This window comes from Panthera pardus, unplaced genomic scaffold (assembly GCF_024362965.1).
Source record: "Panthera pardus isolate Hobbes unplaced genomic scaffold, ASM2436296v1 HiC_scaffold_13, whole genome shotgun sequence".
Taxonomy (NCBI): domain Eukaryota; kingdom Metazoa; phylum Chordata; class Mammalia; order Carnivora; family Felidae; genus Panthera; species Panthera pardus.
This window is the reverse complement of record NW_026526688.1, coordinates 144,372,529-144,388,164: the sequence shown is the minus strand read 5'-3', so window position 1 is coordinate 144,388,164 and position 15,636 is coordinate 144,372,529. Positions and strand designations below refer to the sequence as shown.

The following is a 15,636-nucleotide window of genomic DNA, read 5'->3' as shown; positions in this document are numbered from 1 at the left end:
CATTTTCAACAAACTTTCATTGAGCTTTAACTATGAGTCAGGCATCTGACTAGGTACTGGGGATTTGGCCATGAATGAGACATCACTGTTCTCATGGAGCTTACAATGTAGCATGAACACAACATGGCAAGTAACCTAGTTTAGTGGATCCCAGACTGCATGGAGAGGAAACTCGAAGAAGCAGGAAACAAGATTTCAGAGCAAGTGTTAGAGGACCCTGAGTAGCAGGATAAGGTGGTTTACGTTACTTGCCAGACCATTAAGAGTCATCAAGAGCTTTTGATCAGGAGAAGAAAATGCTGAGAATTATATTTTAAGAATATTCAGTTGTCAGGAACACGTATGGTTAAGTTGCAGGAAGTTCAGTGCTAGAAACACAAAGACCAGTTTCTACGTGGTTTCCAGTTTGCTGTTGCCACTGATAAACCATGTCACTTAACTACTTTGACTTTAAGGGCTCTTAGCTATAAACTAAATATAAGAGAGACAATCTTTCAGGTCCTTTTGGCTTATCTGCCATGAAATTGTGTATTACAATTGTCCGATGCAGAAGAATGAGATCCATATTCATATGAAGCTGACTGAGAATATACGTGTTCTAAGAGTCAGGCTAGCAGTTGACACAGGTAAGTCCCTTGTGTGATGTTCAGAACATTCCAGTGATGTGATCTCGATGGTATGTGTTCAACCAAAGAGATTCAGTAACTTACTCAAGTTTTCACTTGAGCACCCAGACCAGGAGTGCCATTCAGTTCTCCTAACTGGCCCTGAGTCAAGAGTTTATTCCACTAGAGCCATCCTACCTGAAATCACAGAAGTGAAAAGTCAGGGGAGGACTGATGGCCTCCAGCACCACTGTGGAAATAAGCCCCGTGGATGGAGTGTGGCCAGCCAAGTCCAAGGGGCGGTGGGGCTGCCTGATGGAAGGAGAGGGAGGTGGTAGTCACGGCCATCCCAGAGCGGCTCTGCAGGGCAAATGAGTTCTGATGTTTGTATCTGTTTTGTTTTTAAGAAAGAAAGAGATGCACGATATGTTAAATTTGGATCCTCTTGTGTTATTGAATCAGAACTCTAAAAGGGCGGAAACTATGACTATGATATGTTTTGACCCATAAACTAAATTAAACGGTGTCGTGCACGATTTGGTGCTCAGCAAATGCTTGAGAGATAAACTGACATCGCGCTCCAAGTTATATTCAAAATGTCTTCAATTCATGCAAATGAAAACTAAAATTACAGTCACTTTGCTTGATGCAAAGGGGATATTCTCTTTTGTCTATAAAATCCAAGCGTCCACTGGCCTTCTTTATGCTATCTTATACTTCCCGTTACAAAGAGGACATATTGTGAAAATCGATGAAGGCCTTTGAACTTTATTTTTTTTTTTAATGTTCATTTATTTATTTTGAGAGAGAGAGAGAGTGAGCAGGAGAAGGGCAGAGAGGGAGAGGGAGACAAAGAATCCCAAGCAAGCTCCACGCTGTCGGCACAGAGCCTGCCGCGGGGCTAGAGCTCATGAACCACGAGATCATGACCTGAGCCTAAATCAAGAGTCAGGAGCTTAACCGACTGAGCCACCCAGGTGCCGCAGGCCTTCGAACTTTAAATTGCTTGTCTGAACCCCCGTCTTTATTCAGTACAAACTGTGCTAATAAATACCCTTAAATAAAGGGCACTTGGCAGGCATGGGCATCTAGACATCTCTACATCCATACCTGCAGGGGACTTTTAGCTCTACACGACAGCTCCTTACTCCATGATTAACTCATAACGATGAGTATAGATTTGAGAAAGAATTAAGTCCTTAAAAAGATGGAAGAATATATTTATTTACTTACTTATTTAACCAAAATATCACTATTTTGCAAGGTCTATGTAATCTTGAATAGTTGACAGTCACACTGAAGTGTTAAAATTTTCCATATCATTCAAAAATAGGCGAATTATGGAAGAATATTTTTTAAAGGACACATGGAAAACTTTTAGGAATAAAAAATGTGTGTTGTAGTAAGTTAATTACCATCATATTTAGATGATTAAAAATATGTTAAGGGGAGAAAATGGTGATTTAATAAGAACACATAGTGAGAGCATCATCTAAACGAATGTCAAATTTGCCGATCACATCCTTTTGGAATGCCCACAGTGTGTCAGGAAGTGATAATCCTGAAGTGTATTATATCCGTCTCAGGCTCAGTGGTACAGACGTCCTATCCTTGTGCATGCCCAAGCCTGGCCTCTTTCCATAACAGGTGCCACCATCTTTTCAGGTTGTTCTTCTTTGCTCCCTGTGTCCTCTCAGTACCGAACACTGTTGATTTCTAAATCTTCGTAGCTGCCAAATGCATCCGCTTCACTTCATTCTTGCTCTCGTGTCCGAGCTCCCATAATTCCACCGCCATGGCCCCTCTTTGTGCTCCCCTGCACCCATCTCCCCATCCTGCCCATTCACCAAAGAGCAGCCAGAGTGAGGATCACACACAGATCTGATCAGGTCACACACCCCTTGCTCCTCCCCGCATCCCAGCCCCTCTGGGACATCCCACTGCCCTTAGGATGGAATCCATAAGGCCACAGAGCCCTGCCATCCCTGCCTCATCCCACCCCCTACTCCTTGCTCTCTGCCCCTCCCACGCTGACGTCTGTCCGTTTCATGAACATGCTGATCTCCCTCTTGACACACCTTCTCCTGGGAACCCAAAACACATCCCTTCACCAGTTAATTCTAACTCATTCCTGGGGTCTCAGCAGCTCAGATCACCTGTTCAGGAAGTCTCTCTTGGGCCCCCCAGTCTAGCTCTGGTCTTCAGTTACACTGTCACAGTTCAGTTGTATCTCTTCTTCACATTTATGCTTGTGGCTCTTTGTTCATCGTTTACCCTGCATTTCCAGGTAACTATGGGTGGGGCCTTGTCTGTTTGGGCTCACAAAGAAATTCCTAGCACCCGACAGTGTATAGTTTAATGACTAAATATCAAATTTCACATAATAAGTCCACGTGTTTTCTTAGCCTCGTAAACCCTGACCTTTGGATTGAGGATGAAGAAAAACACTTTCACGTACTGTCTTAATCAGTTCAAGCTAGTACGACAAAAATACCACAGGCTGGGTGGCTTAAACAATTTATTTCTCACCGTTCTGGAGGCTGGGATATCCAGAATCAAATCACCTGCAGATTCAGTGTCTGATGAGACCTCCTACTTCTTGGTTCACACATGGCTATCTTCTCACTGTGTCCTCACGTGGCAGAAGGGGCATAGGAGCTCTCTGAGGACTCTTTTATAAGGGCACTAATCCCGTTCATGAGGGCTCCACCTCATGACCTAGTCACTTCCCAAAGGCCCCACCTCCAGATACTATCATACTGGGGGTAGGATTTCAACATATGAGTTGGGGGTTGGGCATAAACATTTAGTTCATAACACCCATGCACACAGATACCCCTGTAATACATTGCGATCATTATAGACGACCTAAAGGGCTCTGTGCTGCCACTGTGGGTTCCCACTGCCCCTTCCCACCACACCTCCTTCCTGACCTGCTGACTGCCTCCTGCCTTTGGTTCCGATGGACTTCAGAGCTGATGAGATTATGGATTGCTGTAAAACCCTCACTCACATTTATTTTTTTTTATTTTGTGCCTAATTTTTGAAGCTTAGGCTAAACCTCAAAGTTTGTTAACTCCAAGTAAATTGCCCAAAGGAACTCCAAAGATCAGATTTCATTTTAGGTAAAAATTATTCTGCAGTCTTGTCTCTATGACTTTTATTTCTCCTTTGGTTTACTTTTACTACCTAAACCTTAATCTGGTTTTGAGATATTTCCAAAATATCCTTTAAAAAATACATGTCAAGGTAATGAAACCAGCTAGTTACCATTTATGTTGTTACCTGGTAGGGGTGCAACTCCATCCCGTATTTTAATAGTCTTAGCATCACCTTTCATTACATTTGGAGAGTTTCTGTCTCCATGGAACACTTTCTTACTTTCTGTTTCAAATAATTTCACCAGTCGTATATGACTAAAGTGATTCTGGAAATGCTTCACTGAGAGAGTGGGATTTAGCTTATAAGCACAGCTGATATCATTAATGAATCTGTGGCTTACTGTCTCACTGGGGAAACTGGTTGGAATAGAACCAGTTCTATATCCAGACCCTTTACCGTAATCTTTGCACTGCAAAGATCATGTCTTTTTCATCATAAAATAATAACAGGAAAGTGAAAACGGATCAGCACCAATCCATCATCTTTATCAGATAAGAATGTAGAAATCCCACCCCAGCGTGTTCTAGAACGCATGCTGGATGCTTAATTGATATTGCCCTCAGCATGCCTTGTTTCTCCGGTCGTACGAAAGGAAAATATTGGCCAATAAGAACCAGCATCTTAGGTCACGGTACCTTCCTTTTATCATCAGACTCCCAACCTTTGGGGGGGGGGGGTTACCACAATCTCAAAACTGAAGGTGAATTTAGGTTAAAATCATAAAATCTCAGTGAGTCCATGGAGGTGGGCCATCAAAAACACTTTGCCGTATTTCTGTTTGGAGAAATTGTGGGGTCACTTTAAAGACAGGCTCTAAGAGGGGTAAGAATTACAAACTTTGGCACGAGACTGCCTGGTTCAGATTCCACCGACGCCACTCGTTGGAGAGGAGACGGGCACAAGTTTGTTTGTCGTTGAGTATCACGTTTTGCTCATCTATGAAACAAGGACAACAGAATTGCAGTACTTGCCTTATAGGGTGCTTATTAGCATTAACTGAGACAAGTATATATAAAGTGTCTTTTGCACAGTTCACACCAAGTAAATGTTAGCTATTATTATTATTACAGTGGGTTTCGAGCTCTCTGTGTGGATACCAACAAGAGTCTGACTCTTCTCGACTTTGATTTTCTCAACTTGAAAAAAATGGAATGTTTGTAAAACACTTTAAGACTCCCAAAAGGATTATTACTGTAAATATTAGGTAATAAGGATCCATTTAAGTACCCATCTGTAACACAGTACAGAAAAGGATAATCAGAAGAGCGTGTAAAGGAGAAATAAAAAGGTTCACATTTGAAATAGTAACTGTTTTGTGGAACTTGGGAAACGCAGAGGGAAAGGGTAAAGAAATCTCCAACAACTGGAGATTTCTAGTGGGGAGAAAAGAAATCTTGTGGGGAGACGGGGATACAAAAGCCGAGCTAGGATTTTGCCAAGGACCCACTGGCCCCTGAGTGTGGCCAGTTAGGAGCTAGGGTTTCACTCCTCTTTACTGGCATCAAAGTTTAGAAATTATTTTCCTTTATTTTTTTAATGTTTATATATTTTTGAGAGAGAGAGACAGAGCACAAGCAGGGGAGGGGCAGAGAGAGGAGGAGACACAGAATTTGAAGCAGGCTCCAGGCTCTGAGCTGTCAGCACAGAACCTGCTGCGGGGCTTGAACTCAGGAACCGTGAGATCATGACCTGAGCCAAAGTCAGACACTTAACCAACTGAGCTACCCAGGCGCCCTGGAAATTATTTTCTTTCCAAAGTTTTTAACGCTAAAACCTTGGGGGCCTGAGTCTGGGAAAAATTAAAATTTGGTAAAATAATAATATCCAAAAGCAGATTTCTACCTGGCCTAGGTGACTAAATACATGGAGGCAAGGCTAAATTAATTAATGGTTCTGCAGAGATCCCTGAGTCCTTGGGCTGCATTAATTACACTAGTGTCACTGCCATTGGCCAAGGTAAGTATTGGAACAGGTGTCCTGAAACTCTCTGCTCTCCACCCATATTCCATGATAAAAGTCATACATTTGCACACCGCTTGGCAAATAGGGTCAAGTCTCTATCTCGGGCTCTGAGAGGTTCCTCCCTTCCTTCTTGCTTATGTTCTCAAGGGAACACCAGTGTGGAAGGTTTCACGTGCTAAGGCTGGTGAACCCCAAAGGACCCTGAGCCTTGCCTTGCAGACTGGGTGAGTCTCAAAAAGAGCCTGGGCCAACTTTTCTGGTTTATTTTACCCAGAATTGATTTATCCATGGTCATGCCTCATTGTCCTCATTGAAATACTGAAGGAACAATAACAAAAACCTCCCCGTCCATGGAGTCCATGGAGATCAGTGACAGCTTTTAAGCAAGCAGTGCCATCCATTATTCACCCCCTCCGTGGAATTCACAAAGGGATGACTTCCAAGTTGAGATTCTCAACCTGGTCCCTTACTGTTGAAAGTCAGGGGCCACAAAAGGCTGACTTCTCAGCCCCCACACTCCTCCTCCTCCCCACTGCCATGGAGTTAGTTGTTCCCACCTGAAAGAACCCCAGGGAATTCTTTTCCATAATTTCAATGCGAATTGCATTAAGGATACTCAGGTAGCAGAGTGATTTAGGGATTTCTTTTCCTCTTTCTGACTTGACTCGTGAATAGAAATATCTGTCCCCCAGTCAAGGAATTAGGTGACCTGACATGACACAGCTGACCCGCTCACACTTAGAGATCAGAATTTTCAGAAGAGGAAAGAAAATTCTCCTTCATCCGGGCAAACCATAGAGGGGATTCTCTGTTCTCCGACCCTGCCCGCCTTCCCTCTGCCCCAGGAATCTGAGCTGAAATCCCCCCCTCCTCACCCCATGGCAAGTTGTAGTTCTCTTAGCTCATTAGAAGTTATAACTCAGTCCAGGGGTGCCTGGGTTAAGCGTCCGACTCCAGCTCAGGTCACGATCTCCCAGTTTATGAGTTCAAGCCTCGCATGGGGCTCTGTGCTGACAGCTCAGAGCCTAGAGCCTGCTTCGGATTCTATGTCTCCCTCTCTCTCTGCCTCTCCCCCCACTCCTTAAAAATAAATAAACATTAAAAAACATTTTTGTAAAGAAGTTATAATTCAGTCTAGGCTGAATTATATACCTTGTATAAAGTAATTTAAAACTAATTATGCTAGGCTATAAAGCCAGGCACTGCAAATTTGTCCTGCAGGAGAGAGCTGAGAAGGGCAGAAACTGGCATAGCGCATGTGAAGGGGCAGACACAGGGCTTAGCTTGATGGACCCAGAAGTGAAGTCCTCCCTCGTGTCTGCACTGCTCCTGGGAGTGGGTGAGGCAGGGTGAGACAGCTGTCACTCCTACGTCACATTTCTACCAACTTGGGCCTTCACTAAGAAGCAGTATTCATAAAGCTGCTGCATTCCCAGGGGCAGGGACAGGAGTTGACAGGGCAGACGCTGCTGGCCCCAGCTCTCTGCCCTCTGTTCTTTTTGGCCTCTTTCGGGGCCCTGAGGGCCGGTGCCTCACCCCCCCAGCCCAGCATCTCCTCTCCCAACCCCTTTGAGAAACTGATGTTCCTGGGAGCTATGTTCCCAGAGTGTGGTCCCTACTCTGGGTGGATAGCATGCAAGGTGGCGAACCCTTTTTGTCCTAATAAAGACTGGTTTTTGTCTTCATCTGAATTTGAGAAAAGAATAAAACAGCATGTTGAATTCATGACTCCATATGATTTTTGGAAACATGGCTGTGAAGTAGAGGCCAGGATCTTATCCCTATCTGTTGTCTCAGCTATCAGTCCTTGAAGGCTTCACTTGGGATGAGTCCCAGAATTAGAGAATTTAAAAGAATGCAAACCAGAAATCAAAAGGTATCTCGTCCCAGCTCTGCAACTGATGGAGTCTGATCTCGACCAAATCCCTTAATTTCTATCACCTTCCGTTCTGTAAAATGAAGAGGTTAGATTCAGTGAACCTTCTTAGAATTTCCGTTGAATGGTAAAATTGCATTATTCCTTTGGTCATGACCTCACTGGAAGCAAAACCTGAACTTGAGATCTGTGGTCATTTCTAAAATACCCAGGTTGGCTCACATCTCCTATGGAACCAAAGTTCCTTACTGGCTTTTTAGAGTTTTATGGGTAGAAGGTGCCCAGAGCCCATGAGACCTTTGTGTTGCACTTCGTGATGGACAAAGCATTTGAAATGAACGATTTAATTTGTAGAGAGGCGCTGAGAGGCAGGGTGTGTTTCATCAAAGTTTGACACATCGTAAACAATAAACAGCAGCTGTGTGAATGATTGAAAGAATCCTCAGTTTACAAGTAGAGACAGAGACACAAATGAGGTCATGAACACAGACAGGGAGGGGTAAAGTGGCTTGCCCATGGTTACTCAGCTCGTGGGTGCATCTGTAAGGCAGGTCTGTATGCCGGGTCTCCTGATGACAAACTAGAAGAGCATAGGTTTGGGGGATGCAGCTTTAAAGCTTGAATCCCGTTCCTTCCCACTAACCAGTGGAGCAGGTTTTTGGTAACTTCTTTTGGAGCCTCCAGTTCCTAACCACCAAAGTGGAGATACTCCCCCGCTGTGCCCAGCTCAGGGCCTGGCACAGGGTAGCCACGGTAAATGATGGCAGCTATGACTTTGCTTTCCTTTCTGTTGTTATTACTGTTCTTAGCATAATACTACAGATGTCCCCTGAGAACGGTTGCCGCGCCAAGACTGAACTCAGAGCAGTCCTGGAGGAGACTCTGTAATAGAGTTCAGACGGAGGGCTCACCCACGTTTCAGGAGGGCGTTCTCATTCCCCAGGGCTCCTTTAGTCTAGGGAGTGCCGAGTGAGAGGAACGCCCCCTGACGTTGACTGGAGGCTGCAAAACTGGCCATGGGCAAAGGGGCTGGGGAGCACTGTTTGCTGTTTGTAGAAACCCAAGCTAGTTCACATTACAAGTGTCGAAGAAGAGTTGGGATCAGGGGATCTGAACACATAGCCCGAAGAAATTCCTCGTGGGAAAGAGGCTTCATTTGCGTTGGGAAAGACTGTCAATGTTAAATGAAATGGAGAATTTTTACATGTTGTTTGTTTGCTTGTTTGTTTAGAGAGCACAAGCAGGGGAGGGGCAGAGAGAGAGGGAGAGAGAATCCCAAGCAGGCTCTGCCCAGTCAGCACGGAGCCCAGTGCAGGGCTTGAACTCACGAACCGTGAGATCATGACCTGAGACAAAATCAAGAGTCAGACACTTCACCAACGGAGCCACCCTGGTGCCCCGAAATGACAAAACCTTAAAACCATGATAACCAGGGACCGTGCCCACTTGTATTCATTGCAAACCTGTGCTCCCTGCATCCTTGAAGTACAGCTGATGTGCTCACATGAAAGGGAACTGAGGAAGAGGAAATAAGCATTTGCCTGATACTGACATTTCCAATATACATCTTTGAAGAGATTAGTATTTCCAGTATACATCTCTATATGCTACCCACGTAGGTAAAATATTTAGATGAAAGTGGAACCAGGCCCCAAACCAGGTCTTCTGATTACCAGAAGAAGAAAAAGATAGGTATTCGGGATTCTGCCCCGAAATTTGAATCCCACATCTGCCCATTAAGCAATTCTGCTCATTAACTATCATTTAAATAAGAGTAGAAATGTGAAATAAAAGATGCCAGTTGCGGTCATATTTGACTAAATTTGATAAAGTTTACCTCCTGCCATTCTGAAGAAATGAGTAAGCAATAATTTAATGACTTAAAGGTTTGGGGGCATGGGGCATGGGGGAGCAGGACTAACTTACGGAGGCAAATTTAGGTTTTGCTAATTAAAAACAGTTCTGTAGCATATTCATGTGCAAGCTGTATGCCTTATAAGGGAGCTCCATATTTGCATCATAGCTGCTAATAAAGTCCAATTTTAAAAACAGCTACGCTTTTCAGAAGCAATTGTATATTTTATGAATTTCTTACTTTGGGCCTAGACAAATAAAGAAATGTATTTGGTATCTCTGGCTTTAAGGGATTTTCAGTCTAGAGAGAGCAGAAAGAACGTGCTCACATAAAACCATTAGTATAATACCATATCTCGTCTTTATCTTGTGTGTGTGTGCATAACTACCCGTAACCACACGTGTCAGTATTAGCTATATACTAGAATAAGTTTATTAAATGGTGCCATGCTGGGGCACTTGGGTGGCTCAGTCGGTGAAGCGTCCAACTCTTGATTTCGGTTCAGGTCATGATCTCACGGTTTGTGGGTTCGAGCCCCGCGTTGGGCTCTGCACTGACAGTGTGGAGCTTGCTTGGGATTCTCTCTCTCTCCCTCTCTCTCTGTTCCTCCCCCACTTGTGCTCTCTCTTTCTCTCAAAATAAATAAATAAACTTTAAAAAATGGTGCCATGCTAAGTAAAAGGGCAAATATCTAGAAAAAGAGGGCTCAAGATGAACAGACGTCATTGGGGATGAGTTCTAAGAGAAGACTGGATTTTTGAGAAGGTTATTGCAAATCATCCCTCTGCCCAAAACGCTTCCATGGTCCCCATTCCCCATACTGTCACGGTGTCCCCAAATACCATGTCTGACTTTGAGAATACTCCATGATTTGGTCCCAAATACCAACCATTTCATGATCCCTATTAATTTCCATTATATCCTTTTACGTAGAGTGTGACTTTGGTTTTGTCACCACTGTAAATTGGGTGACCTTGGGTAAGTTACTCAGTGAATCCCTCAGTACTTAGGACTCCTGAACCCTAAAGTCAAGGGGCTGGGCTCTGCAAAGATCACAACAGTCCCCTTCATTTGTGCTGATTTACAAAGCACCCCCATCTCAATATTCCTATGAAATGGACAAGACAAGGAATATGCCATTTTTTACTTAAGGACACCAGTTGAGGTGCTTCTGTCTCCAGACTCAGTGCTAAATGTTCAGCCTAGAAATGTTAGGTGTCTATTCTCCCTCTACCTGGCCCCAGACTCAAACCTTCATCGCTGTCTATTCGAGTCCTGTCCATCCTTCAAAGAACAGCCTCATTCCCGTGTCTCCCCAAGGTTCCAATTTTTATAGACATCCCCAAGTTAGAGACAGAAATACAGAGTTCGGTACCATACACCTCCCCCCATAACTACCTACCTGCCTATCCATCCAATCCTACGCTTCCCAGTGTGGTTCCCGAGCCTGACACATGTCTCCGCAACTGGGAAGTGAAACCTCACAGCCTTGCCTGTTGCTTCTCCACACCCGGCAACTGCCTTAGCTCAGAGGAACCCATGCAGCTCATTCAGGAGAAACTCATGGGATTGATTTGGGATCAGAGTGAGATAAGCTTAGCTTCCCTTGTTGTGGGACAGAGTGAACGAGGGAAAAAAACAGAAGTGAAATCCAAGCAGGACTCAAGGTCCGAAGTCCAAGTGACCTTCAGTAATGGTAAAATTAGGACCCACTGGGGTGAGAGTATCCAAAAACTGAGATTTTCTTTTTCCCTTCTCTTCCCCATAGCACATCCTACACACACAGGCGCGCCCACACACACACACACACACACACACACACACACACACACACACCAGCGTGAATTGCAGTTGCCAGCTACCCATGGTGACTTGGTATGCTGCGGTGAATAGCACTGGGCAGTGATCTCGGCGATTCTTCTGGACCCCGACACATGCTGGAAACCAAGGACATGGCCTTATTAGGTCGCTGTTCTGTGACTACTGTCTGCTTCTAACTAGTCCTGCCTACAAGTATTCTGAATTGTAGAGCTTTGACCAACTTCACCAGTACCTACGGGAGGACGCAAAACGCCACACAGCCGTGAGTTAGGACCTGGTTCCCGGACAGCGACAGCGGGCAGAGGAGGTGCCAGGGGCACCAGTTAACCCCCAGGTGGACTCACACTTAACTGCTGCAGCCCGGGGTGTCAGGAGAGCCCAGCCCCAAGCAACATGGACTCTGCAACCTGTGCTGGGGTCCCAGCAATTTTAATGATCAACTCTGCGCCTCCCCGCCCTTAGTTTCTCTGTGCCTTGGTTTCCCCATCTGTAAGAAGAAAATAATGAGAGCACCTGCCTTACGAAGTTCTCACGAGAATGACATGAATTCGAGTAAGTGAAGCTCATAGAACAGTGCCCGGCCCAGAGCCAATAACAAGACAGTGTCAGTCGCGATCATTTTTAGCGTTGTTTATTACTGTTATCATTGTTGTTGGGAGGATAGAGGTGTGATAGGAGACTATTGCTGGAGGAACTTTTCCTAGTATAATCGGGCACACACGGAGGTCTTGCACTGCAGCCTCTCCCCCACTCACTACCCACGCCCCTCCTCCAGCACATGCGCAGACACCTGCGTTTATAGAGGAAGAATTCCTTTGAGAAAAGATGTTCCTTTCCTCTGGTGACCCTGACTGGAGAGGCCGCCACACTCTGAAGTGGTCACCTGCTCCTCTTCTCCATGTCTTACCTACCCTCTGGACCAGGAAAAGGAAAGAGAAGAGCAAGAATATTTAAAAACAGCCAAAGGTCTGTTACAGACTTCTCAAAATAGATCAGACGTGCACACACATACCCAGGAAGTTGGTCAAAATACTTACGAGTGCATTCTAAATAAGCCGGTTGTTGCATTTCCAAGGAAAACATTGTTCAGGAGTCGCCTGTGGACAGCTCACCTTCGTCACCCAGGAACTGCCCGTTGTCACCTCCTGTGCTCTCAGAGCGATGGCAGCTCCTTTAAAGAGCCTGGGAAGGCTCTTCGAGAGGTTGTTCGGGTTTGCCCTGCCATATCCTAATATTCCCATCCTCCATAGGATTGACAAGTATCCTGCTGAATATTTCATATGAAACATTTCTTCCACGTTTAAAGTGGGGAAAAGAGAAAATCCTTCAACAAGAAAAGTCCCCAGAGGAACATTTAAGACAGGCGGGCCTCTTCAGGTCAAGTGGGGCGAGGGGTTAGTTGGGATAGGAGCGGAGTCCCTTTGGAGTATGAAGACTTCTATGTCCGTGAAGGACCAGTAGGAGTGTGATCAAGAAAGGGACATGCCTGTTGCATGAGTATCAGGTGTGAGAAGAAAGACCCCTTAAAATGATGCCATAGTTTATAACAGGACAGCACAGGGCACAGAACAGACTCAAAGCAGGGCAAGTGATGACCTCCGGAACAGCCTGCCTCCTGGAGTGCCAGGTCTGACCAGGAGCATGGCCTTCTGGGAGTTTGCTCTGCCTACTTCAAGGATGTCATCTGACTCTGTTTGGATGGCTGTTCCCCAAATAACTCCTCCAGCTCTGTCCTCCATGGACACTCACAAGCTCATGATGCAGGGGTTGGACCATGGCTATAGAGTCATTCGTGTAGATAATCAGGTAAGACCTGGGGCAGGGGATTCCAAGATGGGTAGACGGAAAACCTGCTGCTTGGGAACTTTCTCAGCACAGTGATGGGGCTCCAAAACTGCCAGTTCTCTCTCTCTCTTTTTTTGCCAACATTACATTTCGTCATTCAGCATTAAATAAATGAGTCAAGTACCCACTATGGACTAGAGACTGCATCTGGGGTTGAGAGGGCAGGAAGAAGAGGAAGAGATGAATATGGTTAGAACCTGCCTGGGGAAGCTTATAAACGCAACACACAGCATTTGAAAGAAGCAGACACGAAGAGTTGAGAACCCACAGTAACATGGTAATTGGTGTGGGGGTGTCAAGAAAGCCGCCCGGAAGGGTTGATATTTAGTTAGGTCATGAGGAAAGAGAAGGAGCTGGCCAAGCTAAGAGAAGGGCCAGTGGACATAACGTGTGTATTAGTGATTACAGATACAAAGCGTGCGATGAAATAGTCCGGGTTCAGATGTTAGCGTAACCATTTATCAGACTGTAAGATCTGAACCAAGCTCTTCATTTCCCTGAGCCCTAACTTTCTCATCCATAAAGTGGGGATAATTCCATTCATCTCCTAAAGAGACTTCAGTGACCTGATGGCCGTAAGGCTCTGGGCACGTACTGGCCCAAAGTACCCGCGTGCAGAGACAACTATGGTTGTCCTTTAGCTTGTTTATTTTTGTTCTGAGTTGTGAAAGTGGCAAAATGGCACCCTGAGAAATCCCAGCCTCCAGAGAGGCCCAGTTTTCAAGGAGGCTTTGCGTGGATCTTCAGCAACCCTCCGGTCAGGCCGAACATGTTGGCACAGTGGAATGTGCTAGCACAGTGGAATATTCTTGCGTCTCAGCTTGTAAAATATACAGATAAGTTTCCTCCAATTCTCTCTAATTCCTTCTGGCTCCAGGGCTTTTCAGCATGAGTCACACCCAGTCAGTAACTGGCAAACCCCAGTAAGGAGGAAGTGAAATGCCAGCCTCTTCCCCATCCCCCACTCACAGCACCCTGCCCACAAGTGTCCATACCTTCCTCACGGGGCAAAACCTTCCCTGGCCGGCCACACCTTCCTCCTTTTCTCTCTCCCTGCCCCTCCTTGAAAAAAGAGTAAGTAGGAGGAGAAGGGAAATTCCAGTTTAGTTTAAACAGAACTCTGGGGGAAGTGACATTTGTTTTCACCAGGAGGAAATCAAGCCTTTTCAGTTACCATAAAAGTTATGCTAATGTTGGCTCAGCAACCCATTATGCTGGAACCATGATGCCCCGAGGTGCGGAACTTCCCAGGATGAGGTTCCCCGCTGCTTCTGAAGGTAGCTGCTGTGGGGGGCAGAGCAGGCTTGCCACACAAGACCTCCTAGGCTTGGGGCCTGATAGAGATCGACTTCCAGAGGACCCTTGCTCCCTTGGCTGGCACCCTGTGAGGAGAGCCAGCGGGTGGTGGAATAGTTCATAAGTGGTCCAGATATTTAAGTACGACCTATTCTACCTCATGTGGAGCAGGACCAACCCTCAGAAGGGCCCCTTTGCCCAGCTGCCCTCAAGAGCCCAGCAGGGGGAATATCACCTGCTAATCCCAGCTCTGGTTGCAGGGGCTGCCCTCTTGTGAACAAGGTAGGATGACCTTGAGAGCCCCATTTGAGGATCGGGGCTTCATCGAGAGCTAGACGGCCAGCAGCCACTTAGAGGGGCAGCTGGTCACTCTATCGCTTGCCATTTTTTTGAGAACGGCACTTGACTTGGGGAACTGCCTGATTTATCTCTGGAGAGAGGCGATACATAAATATATCCAGTAAATCACGGATTTGGAGGAGATCCAACTGCCTAAGGTTAGGAAAGAAACTTTGAAAAAGGTCAAACCTACAGTTTCCTGCATTAAACTCTGCGGGAGCAAGAAAGAGTCGTCTCAGAAAGAAATCAACTCTATTTTGTCTCTTTTCCCATTTTTTTGAAAGGGGCAAATTAAATTTAAAGGTCAGTGTTTCAACTGCTCCTAATTGCAACCACTGTATCTCTGTGAGTCTTGAAAGGCCCCCAGCACCTTACCTTGCAGTCATAATCCTCATTTCACAAGCTCTTTTAAAAGAGCTGTTAAGAGGCTTCCGTGAACTTTGAATTGTTCTAATTTCAGCACAGTTTGGAGGCCACAAAGCCAAGTGCAGCCTTTCAGAGGAGGAGTGGAAGTTTTCCATAAGGGGATCTGACCTTGAACTCTCTCTACTCGATCCGATGTGTACATTGGACCATTTCGTGCCACAATTCTATCTTCACAGTAGTAACAAGGGGAAAAGGATTAACCTGATAAATTGTACTAAGCTGGCTCTGAAGGATTCCAGGAGCAAGGAGGTAGGCATGTGAGCGTCCACACGTGTGGCAACTCTGAAATGGTGGAATGTGGTCAGTCTGTGTAGACACGTCAAGCTCTGGTCTTAGCCTCAGGGTTAGCAGCGGACCTCCTTGGCTCCCTTTGAGAGACATAACCAGCAGCGCGTGGATGTTTGATGTAGCCTTCTTTCACCCGGAGCTTTTGGGGAGTTAGTAAAGAG

At 45.6% G+C, this 15,636-nt stretch overlaps 1 protein-coding gene across 1 annotated transcript in view; it reads left to right on the top strand.

Moving 5' to 3' along the window:
* PARM1 (prostate androgen-regulated mucin-like protein 1) overlaps positions 1-15,636 on the top strand; it is a 109,746-nt gene that overhangs the window by 75,134 nt on the left and 18,976 nt on the right. The window lies entirely within an intron of this gene.